We start from the raw sequence: 19386 nt of genomic DNA, 5'->3' as shown, positions 1-19386 counted from the left end.
CATGGTTACCATACTGAACAGAAGAGTCAAATCTACAATCAAAATAATCTGACCTCTGACGTTGGCTAGTTAAGCCTGGTGTTCCCAGAAATGAAATAGATAGAAAGCCTACTAAATTCTTACTTGATTTGTATAAGCAGAAAAGTTCTAGGTCAAGTGAACAAGAGTCTAGCTCACATCATAAAAACAGAGAGTCACAACCTCTCAGTCAATTCCCAGACTTGAGCCAGTTCATAGACCAAGAACCCCTTGAATGAAGGGAAAGGCCAGCTGCCTTTAAGGAAGGACCCTGATACACTACTGGAAAAAAAATTTTTTTTCAATGTTAAACTTTCTCCCAGACCTCCCCAAACAGACTTAAGGCCTTTTGAAAGGTAAGCACTGATTGAGGAAAAGGAAATAATCAGAACTTTAAGGGACTACTGGATGCTGGCTCTGAACTGACAGACCAGTTCCAGGAGACCTAAAATGTTACTGTGGCCCTCCAGTCAGAGTAGCTGCTTATGGAGGTCAGGTGATCAATGGAGTTTTAGCTCAGATCCATTTCTCAGTGGGTCTAATGGATCCTTAAAATCATATTGTGGTCATCTCCCCCGTTCCAGAATGCATAATTTGAATAGCATAGTGAGCAACTGGCAGAATCCCTACATTGGTTCCCTGACCTGTGGAGTGAGGGCCGTTATGATGGCAAAGGTGAAGTAGAGGCCATTAGAACTATCTCTACCTAGAAAAATAGTAAATCCAAAGCAGTACCACAAACCTGGAGGAACTGCAGAGATTAGTGTCACCATCGAGGACTTGAAAGATGCAAGGGTGGTAATTCTCAGCACATCCCCATTGAACTCTCTAACTTGGCCGAACACAGATAGATCTTGAAGAATGACCAGATGATGACTCATTGCAGAATCCTACCAGATGTGGTTTCATTGCTTGAGCAAATTTACACATCCCCTGGTAACTGGTATGTATCTATTGAGCTAACAAATTATTTTTCTTCATCCTTGTCCATAAAGTCTACAAGAAGGTTTGCTTTCAGCTGGCAAGGCCAGCAGTACCCCTTCACTGTCCTACATAGGGCCATATTGATTCTCCAGCCCTGAGTCATAATTTAATTTGCTGGGACCTTGATTACACTTCCCTTCCACAAGGTATACTAGTTTATTACATTGATAATTTTATGCTGATCGGACCTAGTGAGTAAGAAGTAGCAACTACTCTAGATATATTGGTAAGATATTTGTGTGAAAGAGAATGGGAAATAAACCTGAATAAAATTCAGAGGTCTTCTATCTCAGTAAAATTTCCTAGGGGTCCAGTGATGCAGGATATGCTGAGATATCCTTTCTAAGGTGAAGGTTACATTGTTGCATCTGGTCCCTTCTACAACCAAGAAAGAGCATGAACCAATTCCTGTGACAAACCTCTGTCTGTCTATTTATCTATCTATCTATCTATCTATCCATCCATCCATCCATCCATCCATCCATCCATCCATCCTACTGGTTGTTTCCCTGGAGAACCCTGACTAATACACGTCTCCTAGAGACTGGGAGATAGGGCACTATCTTCGTTGGTGATTACATTTCAAAGGGATAGGTTCTAGGTCCTTAAGGAAGACATTCTTGGGTTTTAAAACAGACAAGAAGCTTTTAAATAATTTACACCCCAAAGGGGCCAAGAAAGAAATTATAATTACAAGTTTTCCAAAGTAAAACCTCTGAGAAAAGGGAGATCAGGGGCATAGAAGCAGGAGGGAGCCTGTCCAAAATTTGGACAAGGTGAGGAAACTTTGATGTTATCTTGGTCACTAGATACAGCAATGAGATCCAACATCATAGTTTATATTTTCTCTATAGATCTTTATTGAAGCATATCATATTCATCAATAAAAATGTGCTAACTTTTCTGCATGTTTGACTGACTTTCCTTATTTTTCTTGAGTAAACTTCAAGATATTATAAATAATTTACTTTTCTTTATTTTTAGTTTATTTGTACTTAACACCTGTCAGTTTAAAAATTGAAAGTAAGGGCTTCCCTGGTGGTGCAGTGGTTGAGAGTCCGCCTGCCGATGCAGGGGACACGGGTTCGTGCCCCGGTCTGGGAGGATCCCACATGCCGCGAAGCGGCTGGGCCCGTGAGCCATGGCTGCTGGGCCTGTGCGTCCGGAACCTGTGCTCTGCAACGGGAGAGGCCACAACAGTGAGAGGCCCGCATACCACAAAAAAAAAAAAAAAAAAAAAATTGAAAGTAGTATGCTCCAATTTACTATGTAGATCAAATTTTATTAGTTTTTCTTCTTATTTATATATCTTTTTCCTGCTGCATTTTGATTTCACTATGCTTTACAGCATTAATGTAGAGAAAATCAGAAATTTACTCATGCCTTTAACAGCTGAGCTTACATAGATAAATATTCATGACATATGCAATATGTTTGTTGCATTAAATTGGATGTGCCATTCTAAAAACTATAATGAAATTGTGAGCTTCTAAAAGAATAATATAATCAAATGCATTGTACTCTGTGACTCACTTGAGTTATTCAACAATTTCTTTTGAAACTTGATGGTTGTAAATGTTCTCTAGTCTAAAATTATATTTGATTTTATTCAAGATCCCTAAACTAATTCATACATCTTTATGTAAAGAAAGGAAAAATATGTCCAGTATTGTTAGCCTGTATTATTGCTTTCATATCCTACTCTAGAATTTGAATATTTGTGTTATGTGTATCACATTTCACTGATATAAATTATTTTTTTAAATTGATATATTGGCTTCCTTCTGTATCTAGGTGTGAAAAATTGTCTAGGATAGCCCTGACGCTATGAGACTTAACATATTAAAGGGCCTGACTTGATTAAGGTTAATTTTTAAATAACTAAGATTTTTTAAATTACTAAGAATTTCTTGTTGAAGATAACCTTGGGAATTCTGACAAGCCAGGTAAGAAAGTCAACTTCAAGATTCTGATTTTACTGTGTTTATAAACTACAGATTCAGTGAAAAAAATCAGCTTTGGCTCATGGTTTAACAATGATATTCATAGTTCAACTTTGATATTTGACTTTCTAAAGTCTGGAAACATTCATCTTGTGTTAATATATATTACGTTTCTAGTCATTAGGTTTGAGCTTTCTGCCTTAATCATGACCCTTTGCTTTCCTAATTTCTTTAATTTTGTTAGATCCCAAACACGTTATTGAGTTCCCTGTTCTGACTAGTCTTACACACATGGCAAAAATGATACTTAGTATTGATGCCAAAAACTTGGCCTCTGTGCACCGGTGCTGAATCGAATCTCAGAGACAGAGTTTTGGGAGAAGTAGAAAAGAATAGCTTTATTGCTTTGCCAGGCAAAGGGGGACACAGGACTCATGCATCTCAAAACTGTTGTTTCCCAACTGGGGAGGATTTGGTGAGGAGTTTTATAGCAATGGTTCAAGGGCGGGGTTACTGTTAAGGATTAGGGTGTGTGCAGGGACTGCACTCCTTTAATCTGGCCTCAGGTGGTCTCTGGTTCCTTTAATCTGGAATAAAGAATGCTAACATCTTCCATTTATTGGGGGGTTTAGTTCTGTAAAGAGTTCAAAGATATTGTTATATGTATCCCTTGAGGCACACCAGAACCCTGCCCCAAGGCTGCACTGTTGTTTGTTGACTGCTCCTCCCTTGTCTCTGCATTCCCTCCCTTCCATGATTAGCATCTGTTTGAAAGTCTTCCATGCCCCGGAGCCCCACTGGGTGCTGCTCAATTTCACTATGAATCCATCTATATATTGGTACGTATATATCCATTTAACAAGTACTGCCATCATTAGGTAGGGTGGCCTGGGCCAACAAATGTCAGGGGAAGGTGGATAAGAATAAGAAACTGATGAAATTGACTTGCATAAGAAGTCCCTTGTTTTTTAAAATTAAATATTACTATATTCTAAACATAATATACTTCACAATTACTTTAAGTTTAGTATCTAAAAATAGTTACATTCAATTATCAAAAACTTATTAATATGTATGCCATGCTATGCTAAGCAATTTACGGACATGATTTATCTCTCATAAGTAACATTTAAAAAATATATGAATTCATTTATGTATGAATTCAAATATAATTCTTACACATGATTATGTTTATACTTTGCTTTTCTGTTTGCTGGTTTGGCAAGTTACTTAAATTGCCTAAATTACTCATTAGAAAGATAAGGGTAATGACACATATCTTGTAGGCTTGCTGTTAATATTAGAAATAATGTAAATAAATTGACTATCCCTGTGCCTGACGCATGAGTAGGACTTAGAAATTAGTCTCTGTGAACAGGATTTCTGAGATAGTGAAGTGAGTGGCTAGATAAATCTACTCCCCCCAAAAAACAATAAAAGAGGACAAAATATTTTATGACTCTGGAAATCAACTAAAGGTATACATCTAATTGGAAAGTGATTCTATGTGAAAAACTATGGAACTTTGAATAAGAGCCATGGATGTCTGTGGTGTTCTGCCTGGAGCTGCTCCCACCCCCCACCCCCACTGTGTTCAGCACAGTTGTTCTGTCAGGGTGGAATAAAACAGGCAGCTTCACTGCCTGAGGGACTAACTTTATTTGGAGCCAAACACATAAAATCTCATGCCCAGAAGCATCAGTAACAGTAGAGATCTTGGTGGCAAATGAATGGGCCAACTAGCAGTTCAGCTGGCCTAAAGTTGCCGTCTTGGTTGGGACAAATAATTGACTGGAAGACCAGCCAGAAATTTGATTTATTAGGGATATATGAGAAATAAGGCAGCCATAACGGGCATGGCTGAGCTCTCCATATAACTCTTTAGGATGACTTAACAACTGCCAGATCAGGTTTCCCTGGTGGCGCAGTGGTTGAGGGTCCACCTACCAATGCAGGGGACACAGGTTTGTGCCCTGGTCCGGGAAGATCCCACATGCCGCGGAGCAGCTGGTCCTGTGAGCCATGGCCGTTGAGCCTGCACGTCCGGAGCCTGTGCTCCGCAACGGGAGGGGCCGTGGCAGTAAGAAGCCCGCGTACCGCAAAAAAAAAGAAACCAAAAAAACCTGTCAGATCTTTGAATACACCTCCTAACACACCTCCAGTTCCATTGGCAAAAGTTGGTTGTTTTACTGCACAAGGTAGCACAACTGTTGATAATTGTAGCCTGATAACAACTAAGAAATGCTGACCTCTATGAAGTTAGGCATAATTTACAAAAAAAAAAAAAAAAAAAAAAACCAGTATGTAACCAATTACAAAAGAAAGGATATTGAGACTTAGAAAGGTTAAGGTGGTTGTCATCCACAGACTTCACTATGTAGAGCCGTAAATCCAAGTAGAAAAGACAGAGCATCATGTGTAGTGATACATGATAGATATCTTATGATTTTGTGTGTGTTTTGTTTGTTGGTTGTTTAGTCTATCTTATAATGGACTTATTTCTAATAAAAGGATTGGTATGAATCAGACATGGGCCCAGAGTGGCAAGAGTTTGTGTCTTAAGTGGAGAAGAAACAAAAGATGGTAAAAAATGTTTAGAGAGAGAGAGATAGGAATGAAAATGAAACACCTGGGCCAACTGAAAATGTACTTTATCTCTTTCCAATGAATTATCTTTGAAATATTTATTTATAGTTTATTTATTTATTGACCGCACCATGCGGCTTGCAGGATCTTATTAGTTCCCTACCAGGGATCGAACCCAGGCCCCTGGCAGTGGAAGTGCAAAGTCCTAACCACTGGACCACCAGGGAATTCCCATGGAAATACTTAGATTAAATTATAGACATCTAGATGAACACAGTCTTCTCTTGATTTTTAAGTAAAATTTTACTGGAATACCTCCACACCCATTCATTTTCATTGTCTACTGCTGCTTTTGCACTGAAATGGCAGTGTTGAGTAGTTCCTAGAGAGACCATGAGACCCATGAAGCCTGAAATATTTACTCTCTGGACCTTCATAGAACAAGCTTGACCACCCCTAATTCAGATTTAAGAAGAAAAAATTTATGTTGTATTTAGAATTATAGAAAAAAAACATATGATTGTTTTATGGTGCATGAGAAAGTATCTACATATCTCCCTTAATTATAGATGGGCAAATAACATTCGTTGAGGTTCATTGACAAACCCAATGTTCAAAATTAATAGTAAGAAAATTCAATATCTGAAAGATTCTATGAAATACAGGATAAAACTAACTTTTCTAAACACACATTCTCGAAAAGGAAATAGAACACCAAAGAGTCACTAAGAGAAATAAGAAAGTAAGAAAACCTTGACTTATGGTTATATACATCATTTTAAGTATTACCTCTTTTGGAATATAAACAACTTGTAATTAATTTCCAAAACTAGTTCTGAAACTTCCCTAAATCATGTAGGTTATAGGTCTTCAAACACTTGAAATTTAAAAATATTTAAAGAGAGTTTAATATGAATATTCAGGTGTTCCTTTTACTTTCTCAGTGTCTCTAAATCTTTTCAGAAAATTAGTAACCACAGGTTCACACTTAGTTCTTTCATTTATTTTTTCCGTGGTTAAAGAGTAGACAGATTGAATTACAAGAGGACATTCTGTAATAATATACAAATTTTGAAAATAAATCCTATCTATATCAATGCAAAATAAATTAGCATCTTGGGGAAGAAGAAATTGATGTAAAATCCATTATATCACAAAATGAGGTCGAGATTGAAAATGCAAAATTGAGTATAAATTGATGATTAATTTAAGAATAAATTGTGAACTCTTTATTTTTGGGGAATGATACTGTGTTTTCCCTTTAGGGTTGCCAGATAAAATATAGGCTATCTAGTTAAATATGAATTTCAGATAAACAACTAGTATCTTCTTTTAGTACACATATGTCCCCAAAGCATTCACAGGGCATACTTATACTAAAATTCAAAAAATAAAATGTTGCTAATCTGAAATTCATATTTCACTGGCCATTCTGTGTATTTATTCCCTGTAATCTGGCAAATCTCTATTCCCTGCCCAATTCTGCTGGTACATTTACACTTAAACAGCTCAGTTTCTGAGTAGTTCCTCTGCAGAGTAGCAGGTTTTCTACTATGAACCCTCAGGGACAGCTCTACCATATATAAATAAGTCTGATCCTATTTGCCTTCCCTTTTCTAAAGCTCTATGCTAATTTCCTCTCTGCTATACCTACCTGAGCAGTGATAGACTGGTCCTTTCCAAGGCAAAGAGGAAAGGTCTACCTTCAAACTTCACATCTGCACTTAACTCTTTTCCTAAAAACGTATGTGATCTGAATTAATTGTCTTAAAATTTTAATGCTATAACTTCTTCACCTGTTCTAAATGTCAGTGTGTCTTTTCTTTTTTTTTTTTTTCAATTTACTTATCTCATTGAGTTGGATCATGGCCACATATGAATGTGAAAAGGGTGAGAGAGAGAACTAATATAGAGTTTCAATTCAGAATATTTTAAGTATTTTCATATATTAAATGTTAATATGTGCCAGAAACTAGGTGATCTATTTTACGTGAATAATCATGGTTCAGCTTGGTGAAGTAGATATTATTTCCATTTTAGAGATGAGGATCTGAAGCATTAGATACATTGCCCAAGGGCACCTTTGTAATAATAGTTTTAATATTTGAAGTTAAGTCATCTAACTGTATGGTTTATGTTTTATTTTTTTGCACCATGCTGCATACATTGTAATCTTGACTTATTTAAGGATAAAGGCATCTGGAAAATGAGAGCATTAATTATAATAAAGAAGGTATTTCAATGTTGAAAATTATACTTTAGACTTAAACAATCTGCTCTGATTTTATTTTCAGAACAAAAGTTTAAATCACTAACTAAATTCCTTAGTGTAATATCAGAAACTGTGCAGTCAGAGACTATACGAGTTTCTATAATTGAAGACATATCACATTAGAAGAGAACATAATAATCAGTCAATGGCAGCAAAGATACAGAAATCCTATGAGAACTTGTTGCAGTCTTGAGGGAATCTCCTTATTAGCGGTTTCTTTTAAAATGCACACTAGTAGAGTGTTTGACACTCAAGAAGAATAAAAATTAAATATTTTGGTGTTACCAGCTCTCTTCTGTGAATTAAAGAGTGGCACCACATCATACCAATTGGTTGTTAAAATTTGGATGTAAAGGATTTTTGAATATAAAATAAGAAGCAATCTATTATAAAATTGAAGGTCTAGAAGTATGGTTGGACATCATCCAATTAAAACCCTCTCCAGTTCTACAAATTCTCTTTAGTGTTATATCTGTTGGGGTTTAATATTCATCTTTGTTAGCTTAAATAATTTAATAAAGATGAATATTAAGAACCCAACAGATATACTAGAACATTACAACATTTCTGTCGAGTGGTTGTCCCACCCTTGCTCGAAGTTATCCAGTGGTAGTCATTTAACTATTTTGTAAAAGTAGACCAAATTCTTTCATAAACATTATTAATTTGTCCTACTTAGTACTTTTAGAATTACCTTCATGAACATTAGATTTAGATATAAATCATCTTAAGTATGATTTGGGATGAACTAACACAATTCCTTCCATTTAAAGAAAATTGAGAATTAGAGTTTAGATCTCTAAGTTTATGTAACTCATGTATAAAAGAGATGGAAATAAAACAAAGTCCCCTTAAATTTAATGATCTGTCAAATATAACAGATGCCTACACAGAATGATCTTGACAGTATAAAAAAACATAATAATCTAATAATAATAATATATAATATAATATAACTAGATATTTATTAACATTCTAGATACACCCCCTGGATCTAACAAAGAAATATTTCCATTATCTTTTCTTATATAACATATTGCTACCCCCATTTTGACATTTAACTATGTATTGTAATATTTTACACCTTGAATTATTTCAAATAGTGTTTTTTAATTGCCATGTGTCTTGTCACTTAAACCAAGTATAAATGTCTTTAGAATAAAGTCATGTATTTTTTATTGCTCATAATTCACAAAAGTATGCAAGACAGTCTCTGAAATTAAAAGGTGACTGACCTAGGAAAATCTTAGATGGAATGACAGGCACAGTGGTGGTAGGAAAGATATTGTGGAGAAATCAAGTTTCCTGGATTTTTCAAAGTTCCTGTTGAGAGCTCTAACTTTCTGGGACATGGAAACTTATGTGCTATAAAGCTAGAGACTGATTTCACTCCCCCTTAAATATCTTGACATACCATGAGAATTAGATCTGTAGCCATTATCTGGTTAATTGATCTGATCCAAAAGGATCAGATAAGACCTTATCTCTTCCTGAAAGGGCCAAATGCTTACAGCCTGGCTGGACAAGGTTCCTAGGTGCTAGGAAGACTGGAAAACTATCTAAGTATTTATCTTTCTAAAGGAAGGAAGCCCAGAATTTAGAGACATCACTCAATTGTAAAACCTAGAGAAGCCTGGGGTTATCTGGCCCCTGGGGACACTTTGTTCATATAGCAAAGGGCTGGAGATAGGATTCATGCCCATCAGTTTCCAGGGAGATTCTCTTAGGAAGGGAAGGAAACACCTCCTCCTTCGTCTTTCTAAGCAGAGAAGAATCATTTATCTTTGTTCCCTGCCTATGGGGTGTCCACCTACTTTTGTAGGACCGCTGACTTGTCTCTAATCATGTCACCCTGTGGATAAAGACTAGGGCAAAGGGGAGTCGACCGATGTACTGTTTACCATGAAGTGTTTCACATAAAATTCATCTTTGGTCTAGAACACCACATGAGTACATTAAGGACAAAATTAATACAGGTGAACATTAGAACCCCAACAGATACATCAGAAAAAACTGCAAGAAGAGCATTATGCATAGAACTTAAAATATGGGAACTTACTATTTCAAAAATGAACAAAACTACAAATATAAGCATTTTATATGTGTAAATATATGGAATTTAATTTATCATTGTTCAAAATTTACATATTTCTGTACATTTTTATATTTGTTGATTTCATTTTACAATTTCATTATGTCACATTATTAGGGAGACAAGGAAAAGTGTAGAAACATAAGCTGATACAATAATTAAATAATGCCTTCATTTATTACTTAACACTGAAGTAACTTCTAAACTATACACAAGAAAATTAAATACAAATCAATTAAGGAAAAAGTGGCAAAAAACTTAAAGATCCATTAGGAAAAATTGTTTACATCTAAATTAAAGCTGTAATACCTTGCACTGTCATTTGCTCACAATTTAGCTCTACTTTCCTAAACAACATCAGTGAATTTTTTTAAAAAGTATGTTCCATTGTTAAGATTTACTTTTTTGAGAATTTAAAAGATATACTGAATCCTCAGCAGAGGCACACATTTTTTTTTCCAAACCAAAGTGTAATAAGGAGGGAAACTATGTAGAAAAGAACATGCAGCATTTCTCTCTTCTCTGTTTTAAATTAGAGTGTCTTCTTAATGCCGTAGCAGACTTAGAATAAAAAATTGAAAACGCACAAGAAACAAATGCACACATCAATAAAAAAGAGGATTTTAGGTATTAATACGTTGTCTGAAGAACATAAAATTGAGTAATGGAATAGAGAATTACCTCAGAGGTGTCTGTTGACAAGAAACCAAAGCTGCCTCTAATTTAGATGGAGAATGTGTATACATGTTGGGGAACTCAGAGAATTCCTGAGAAGCCTGGAGAACTGGGCTCAGAAAACGGAGCAGGAAGGAGGGACCCTAGGAGGGCAGAACCACAGCCAGAGTGAAGACACTAAATTAGTGCCCTGACCACGCGACTTTAGGGGCTGAGCGCTCTCCCTGGCCCTGCTGCTGCTGCAGACCCAGAAAACCTGATGCTGCTGCTGCTGTTGCTACACCTCTCAGATGCATGTTCCATTGTCCTGAGAGTTGCTAGATCAGTCAATTCAAAGCGAGTGAATCTAATTAGCTAAAATTAGATCAATGCAGACTGCAGGAGACTGGGGAAATATATATCCTGGAAGATGCAGATATAGATGAGGATATATTCCTAATATATATATATATTAGGGAGCAGTCTCTGGCTCCAACCAGGGATGGGAGCTTCAAAAATCACTAAGCAAGTTCAGATTTTATTCAGATCAGAGTTTGGGGTGGGAGGACCTGGAGGAAGGAAAGGCTGGGGAGAAGAGGAGAGGGGAAGGGAGAGGAGACACAAAGGAAGGAAGAAACAATACGTGCCTCTACATATAAGCGATATCACGTGCTGATACGTGGACTCTAAAAAAAAAAAAGGTACAAATGGACTTATCTATAAAACAGAAGTAGTCACGGATGTAGAAAACAAACTTATAGTGACCGAGGGTAAGCAGGGGGAGGGATACATTGGGAGGTTGACATGTACACACCAGGCTATATAAAATAGGTAACTAATAAGGACCTGCTGTATAGCACAGGGAACTCTACTCAATACTCTGTGATGGCCTATTTGGGAAAAGAATCTAAAAAAAGAAGAGTGGATATATGTATATGTATAACTGAGTCACTTTGCTGTACACCTAAAACTAACACAACATTGGAAATGAACTGTACTCCAATTTAAAAAGAAAAAATGTGCCTTGTTGTGTAGGAACTCCTGACTGAGTTGAGATGAGACCACACTGATAAAAGGGGACCATCAACTAATAATCGCTTTGCAGGAATCTTGAACAACAAGTACAAACAACCTGAGATGGGAATAAGATTGATGTGTATAAATAGCAGAAAAACGGCATGGCCATTGTGGCAGGAGCAAAAGGGTTAGCTCCCCTTTGATAGGCCAGGTAGTTGATAAGACAGAAAGGGTCCTCAGACCATTGACTTATGAAATCCAGGATAAAGACGTTGGATTTTTATCTAAGGGAAGCTATTGACATATGTTGTTGCTTTGTTGTTTTTTTGTGTTTTGATTTTTTTGTCTTTATTTTTATGTAGCAAGCTCACTCTATAAGCTGTGTGGAAACCAACTACTGGGGCACAGGAGTAGAAAGAGTTAGATTAATGAGGAGCCTTTTGAATTATGTAGGGGAAAGTACATACATGGTGGCTTGGATTGGGAGAGTCGTATGGCAACTGTTGAAATAATAAAATGTGGACTCACAGCCAAAAGACTGGCCAGTAAAGAGGCCTGAGAGAGTGAAAGGAAGATAGAAAACCTTTGAAATTTATGCCCTCAGTAATGTGTAGATAGCAAAGTACTCTAAATTTAGATTGGGACTTGAATTAGAGGATTTGGAGGGGATGGGAAAACAGCTGGTCTGTTTTGGAAACATTTGACAGGCATATATAAACACCCAAGTGGATATGTAGAGGTGGTAGTTGGAGATAAAAATTTAGAGCTCAAATATCAAATCAGGATTAAAGTTATACAGTTCAGTGGCAGATATAAATAGCTTTATTTATAGCGATTATTTTCAGAAAGCATATGAGTAGAGAAGAAATTTACTTTCTCTGATATTTAAAGGCATTTCCAGTACATGAGACTTGTCAAAAACTGTGAGTGAAGTCAGTGACAAACAAGGAAGAAGACAAGAAGAGAACAGGTTTTGAGAAAGAAGTAGTAGAAATGGGGCAAAGGCTTTTGCGAGGCTGAAAAAGATGAGCCCTTTGGATATTCAGTAGGTTTTGAAGATGCAATGTATTTGTTTTGTAACAATGTTAAGGGATGATGTGAAAATTGAAATATTCTATTCAGATTAGCTGAAGAGGGAACATGTAGGTGTGGTAGGAAAGTCTTTGTTCCTCTACATAGCCTAGAAATATATGAGCCTTGTTAATTGAAACCATATCTGGCGTTGTTAATTATAATTACTGAATTTTTTACAGCATGACCAGAGAGTACAATGTTATCTGTATGCTCAATCTTGTGAGGTAGCTGGTACAAGGGCAAAACAAATTCATCTGCAAACATGTGGAATAATAAATCCAGAGGTGAATATGGTTTAGCCTATTTTCCAGACACAGTAAATGGCTGAGCCAGAATTCTAACCTAGTGTTTTCTTTCTAGGTCTAATGTTCTTTCTACAACACAATGCCTATCATTCTTAATATACATATGTTTTCGATTATTATCCCAATTGAATGCACTGTTTTCAAGAAACCAATAAAGTGGCTTAATTAAGAGTTTGCATATTGACATCAGGTTGCCCATGTGTGATTTCCAGATTAGCCATTAAATCAGATGTGTGACCTTGAAAATTTACCTGACCTCTCTAAGTGTTGGTTTCCTTACCTGTGAAAGTGGCTTAGCAATGTTTACTTCATGGTGTTACTTTTTTTTTTTAAGTTGAAATGAAATGATAGTGTCAACTTTACATCATGCTAGACTTCCCAAATCAAAATTAAAAAAAAATAATGAAATGATAATTATTTAAATAATGAATTGGTGCTGAATGTAAAAAAGGAGCACTACTAGAAGATTTGGGGAAATGGTCACCTTATCATTGATAAAGGAGGCAAGAATATACAGTGGAGAAAAGGCAGCCTCTTCAATAAGTGGTGCTGGGAAAACTGGACAGCTACATGTAAAAGAATGAAATTAGAACCATCCCTAACACCATACACAAAAATAAACTCTAAATGGATTAAAGACCTAAATGTAAGACCAGACACCATCAAACTCTTAGAGGAAAACATAGGCAGAACACTCTATGACATAAATCACAGCAAGATCCTTTTTGACCCACCTCCTAGAGAAATGGAAGTAAAAACAAAAATAAACAAATGGCACCTACTGAAACTTAAAGGCTTTTACACATCAAAAGAAACCATAAAGAAGACGAAAAGACAACCCTCCAAATGGGAGAAAATATTTGCAAATGAAGCAACTGACAAAGGATTAATCTCCAAAATTTACAAGCAGCTCATGCAGCTCAATGTTAAAAAAGCAAACAACCCAATCCAAAAATGGGCAGAAGACCTAAATAGACATTTCTCACAAGAAGATGTACAGATTGCCAACAGACACATGAAAGAATGCTCAACATCATTAATCATTAGGGAAATGCACATCAAAACTACAATGAGATATCATCTCTCACCGGTCAGAATGGCCATCATCAAAAAAATCTACAAACGATAAATGCTGGAGGGGGTGTGGAGAAAAGGGGACCCTCTTGCACTGTTGGTGGGAATTTAAATTGATACAGCCACTATTGAGAACAGTATGGACGTTCCTTAAAAAACTAAAAATAGAACTACCATATGACCCAGCAATCCCACTACTGGGCATATACCCTGAGAAAACCATAATTCAAAAAGGGTCGTGTCCCAAAATGTTCATTGCAGCTCTATTTACAGTAACCAGGGCATGGAAGCACCCGAAGTGTCCATCAACAGATGAATGGATAAAGAAGATGTGGCACATATATACAATGGAATATTACTCAGCCATAAAAAGGAACGAAACTGAGTTATTTGTAGTGAGGTGGATGGACCTAGAGTGTGTCATACAGAGTGAAGTAAGTCAGAAAGAGAAAAAGAAATACCGTATGCTAACACATATATATGGAATCTAAAAAAAAAAAAAAAAAAAAAAGGTTCTGAAGAACCTAGGGGCAGGACAGGAATAAAGACGCAGACGTAGAGAATGGACTTGAGGACACAAGGAGGTGGAAGCGTAAGCTGGGACGAAGTGAGAGAGTGGCTTGGACATATATACACTACCAAATACAAAGTAGATTGCTATTGGGAAGCAGCCGCATAGCACAGGGAGATCAGCTGGGTACTTTTTGTCCACCTAGATGGGTGGGATAGGGAGGGTGGGAGGGAGATGCAAGAGGGAGGGGATATGGGGATATATGTATGCGTATAGCTGATTCACTTTGTTATAAAGCAGAAACTAACACACCCTTGTAAAGCAATTATACTCCAATAAAGATGTTAAAAAAAAGTATGGTACTTAAATATTTTGAGATTTTATAAATTTTGTCTTCCGTCTATGAGAGTATATTCTTTGGTTGAGAAAATTAAATAATTATGACCTATTACTTATGTAAGCAAAGGAAAATAAATGAGAGGACTGTGCTTTCAAATATGGATAATTTTTAAGAGGAGTTTCTTAAATAGAATTAGAGAAAATTCTGTAGATCTTTTATATTGTTGTGTTGAAACAAGAGATGTAGGGTGAAGGGATAGGTACAATTTAAATTATTGGCATTAGTGTCGTTTGATTTCTGTTAGAGTGAGCTATCTCTCTTCAGTGTAGAGTTAGAGTTTGACACAAATAATTCACTTCACCATGTGTAACAATACTCCTTATTTAAAGCAATACATCCCAATATTTAAAATTTAGGAATTTTACAACTATATCTTATACCAAACTTTATTAACTAGTTCTGAAAAATTGGTGTTTACATCATAAGACTCATAATTGCTGTCAGATGTTTTCTTTCTTTTTTTTTCATGACTAATCTTGTAAAATTATTTTATAGGACTCAAATATGTAAATTATTAATAGATCATATATATGCAGTTGCTTTTATTTAGAAGTTCAAAATAGTTTAATCTGATAAGCTTATTACTAAAGTGAAAGTCAAGTATATTTTGAGCTTCTTCATCACTTTCAGGAAGTGAACATTGTATTTGGTAAATCAGTACAACAATTTATTGGGCAAAGGCTACAAACTGCCCGTTACAAGATGAATAAGTTCTGGGGGTCTAATGTGTGATAGGATGACTATACAGTTGACCCTTGAACAACATAGGTTTGAACTGTGCAGTTCCGCTTATACAAGGGTATTTTTCAGTAGTAAGCACTACAGCACTACATGGTCCATGGTTGATTGAATCCGAGGATGTGGAAGAATCTTGGATATGGAAGGCTGACCATAATTTATACTCAGGTGGACCCCTTCATTGTTCAAAGGTCAATTGTAGTTAACAATACCATGTTGTATACTTGAAAGTTACTAAGAGAGTAAGTCTTAAAAGTCCTCACCATGCAGAGAAAAAAAGAAAAGATAACCTTGTAAGGTGATCAATGTGTTAACTAATCTTACTGTGGCCGTCATTTTGCAATATATACATATGGCAAATCACCACGTGGTACACCTTAAACTTATGCAGTGTTACTTATGACAGTTGTATATCAGTAAAGGTAGGAAAAAAGAAAGAATTGGATATACGGAAAAATGTCTGCAGAGAAATTTCGCTCATAAATTCTTTTCAGAATTTTCACATTCTAAAAGGCTGTGGGCAATAAAATTGAAGGATGCTCTGATTCCACTCATCATTTGATAACAGCTAGCAGACTATGTGGGAAAGAAATTGTCCTTGTAGCAAGATAGAAAAAGTCATTTGATTACAAGTGGAAAACAAGGAGTAAGAACCCATTGCACTGTAACCAAAGAACAATTGATTCTCTGCTTTTATACATTAGACATGTGAGCTTGATCAATATTAAAAATATATTTTGTAAGATACACACTGCAAATTGATCAATCTATAAAATATATGAAGAAATTGTACACATTGATGAAAATATAAACAAACCAATCAAATAACTGGCAAATCTCACGAACAATTTACCAAAGCATGACTAATATCCTCATGAAGATGTATAGTCAAGGAAATGCACACTAAGGCTTCAGTAAAATAATATCTGTCAACCACTAACTTGGCAAACATTAAGATAACTGATAATATCAAAACTTAAAAGATATATGTTGACATGTGGTCTTTTCCCAAGTTCTTAAAGCAGAGGGAATGTGTTAAATGACAAAAATAACATGATTTAGTAATGAGTTTGAAGTCCTTATTAAAGGAGGAACTACCCATGGATTGAGGAGTACCATGCCTCACAAGCAGTGCAGCTTTCTTCCCGAGGGATTTTGAGCAAGAGCGAGTTTCCTGGAACATTATAAGAAGCAGCATGCAAATGGCATGATCGGCTAGGAGGTCGGGCTTTCCTGATAAGGCAAGCAGGTGCCATTTTCTAGGGTAAGGTTAAGCTAGCTAATGCTGAGTTGGAGGATTGTGACTGGTATTAGGTTTCCTTGACAATGATGTCAAGCCGTAAGCACAGGCTGACTTAGGTTTAGATTTGTGATGTGGGCTGGGCCTCCAGGGTGGTTTTCACTCTGTACATCTCCATACATGTGTTAACTTTATCAAGTGTGTTCTTGTTAAAGTTAGGTGTGAGCGGAGGATTTTGGGGCAGGTTTTGGGGTGCAATTATAATCATTTTAAAGTCCTACTAATTCTTTTTTTTTAATTAATGAATTTTATTTTTGGCTGCGTTGGGTCTTTGTTGCTGTGCACGGGCTTTTTCTAGTTGCAGCGAGCAGGGGCTACTCTTTGTCGCGGTGCATGGGCTTCTCATTGTGGTGGCTTCTCTTGTTGCCGAGCATGGGCTCTAGGTGCGCGGGCTTCAGTAGCTGTGGTTCGCAGGCTCTAGAGCGCAGGCTCAGTAGTTGTGGCGCACGGGCTTAGTTGCTCCACGGCATGTGGGATCTTCCCGGAACAGGGATTGAACCCATGTCCCCTGCGTTGGCAGGTGGATTCTTAACCACTGCGCCACTAGGGAAGTCTAAAAAGTCCTACTAATTCTTAATTTTAATATTTTAGGAGAGAAAAAGTTTTAAAGGATTTATCAAAATTTTAATATGGTATAACTTCCAATATCGCTTCATATTCAAGTATAATCTCAGTGACCTTGTTCTAACTATATAGACACGATTTAGCCTCATCAAAATCATGTTACTAAGACTTGCAATGCCTGTGATGTGAAAGACTAGGTTATACTGTAATACTAATAAGAAATATAAAATGCCAGATAAAATATAACAAAAATGTTTGTTAAAAAGTACGCCTGGAGTTACAAAAGAAAAGGAAATTCCCATATTTCAGCAGAAGACAAATTGCTGAAAACCATAGTAGCTTTGACTCACAAACTGTTTCTGCAGCTATGCTGAGGAGTTATTGGATCCAAGAGTTAGTGCTCAGGCTTCACGGCCCACACGGGGACCAAGGCAGAGGTCTTGGGACTCAATCTAGAGCTGTATACAGTGCTAAAATCTCATTCTAGGGTGAGGGAAAAATAAAGTCCTACAGTTCCTTATAACCATAGCTGGCTTCTGAAGGAAATATTTATGGATAGTCTTCATAAAAAAAAATGCAGGAGTGGAATGCAATTATAATGATGAGAAGAAAGAAGGACAATTATGTTGACATCAATCAATAATGATAATGATTACTTAGCAGCTGTGATTAAACAGAAGAGGTAAATAGGTAACAATAAAACATTGGAGGGAGTGACCAGAGGAACAGGCTTTTAAGAGCCATGCATTGTTCAAGAGGTACTTTAATGGAGCTTAAATCTGTCCAGCTTTGTCTTGCATCATACTCTGCTGATATCCCAAACCAGCTGTTCTTTCCTTCAAGTTTTTCTAAAATGCTTTATTCTCTTCCATCCCATGGCCTTTGCACATAACATTTACAATGCCTAAAATATAGTACCCCATTTTCTTGTTAAAATACTGTCTTCATCTTTCAAATCTATTATTTTTGAGAGAAACTTTCACTGATGTCATCAGCCAGATTTGATGCAGTATTGGGTAATTCTTAAGAACTCAGGCTGTAGCCCCAGATGTCTGGGATTTGCTCCCAGCTCAGCCACTTACTAGCTGTATGGCCCTGGGTAAATACATTAACATTTCTGTGCTTCAGTTTTCCTCCTAATATGGTTGTTGTGAGGATAAAAAGGTTTAATGCGTAGAAAATGTTTTGAGTAGTGTTGGGAACATAGTGAAAACAAAATCATAGTTATTAATTATTATGACATATCAAATTTCTTTATACTGACAGCTCAATTTTCTCCTTGTAACACCTAGAAAGGTTGTAATTCTTTTGTTGAATAATTTGATCTCTATCTACCTTGTCCACCAGCCTTTAACTTCCATGAAGGCAGGAACCACGGATGCTCTTGGTGACCATTTTATCACTGCACACAGCATTGAAGAAGTCCCTGTAAACTGACTAAGTTGATTAACAAATAAATGAATTATTTGTCTGTGTCATAATATTTTCTATCATAATTTAGACATTTGGAAACTGAGTGACCGGGAATAAAAATTACAGTCTACTCTAAAGCCATAGAGTGCAACCGTAGGGGTACTTCTGTCTATACCGCAGCTACAGATCAAAAAGCCCAGCACACGCAAGGGCACACAGAGATTTCTGGACCCACCCAGCTACCAGATTGGACACAGTGAATGGGTGTAATGCCCTAGGTTCCCAGTGTCTTTCTGGAGAGGCCAGATGATGAAGTTAAGGACCATAAGAGTGGGACTTTTCCAATTGGATATTATATACATATATACATTTTTAATCTCTGAGTAAGAACTTATGAGAAACTTAGTAGCGTCAAGCAAGACAATTTTTTTTTTTTCAGTT

The sequence above is a fragment of the Hyperoodon ampullatus genome (genome assembly GCF_949752795.1).
Source record: "Hyperoodon ampullatus genome assembly, chromosome: 2".
Classification (NCBI taxonomy): domain Eukaryota; kingdom Metazoa; phylum Chordata; class Mammalia; order Artiodactyla; family Ziphiidae; genus Hyperoodon; species Hyperoodon ampullatus.
Note: the sequence above shows the minus strand (reverse complement) of the source record.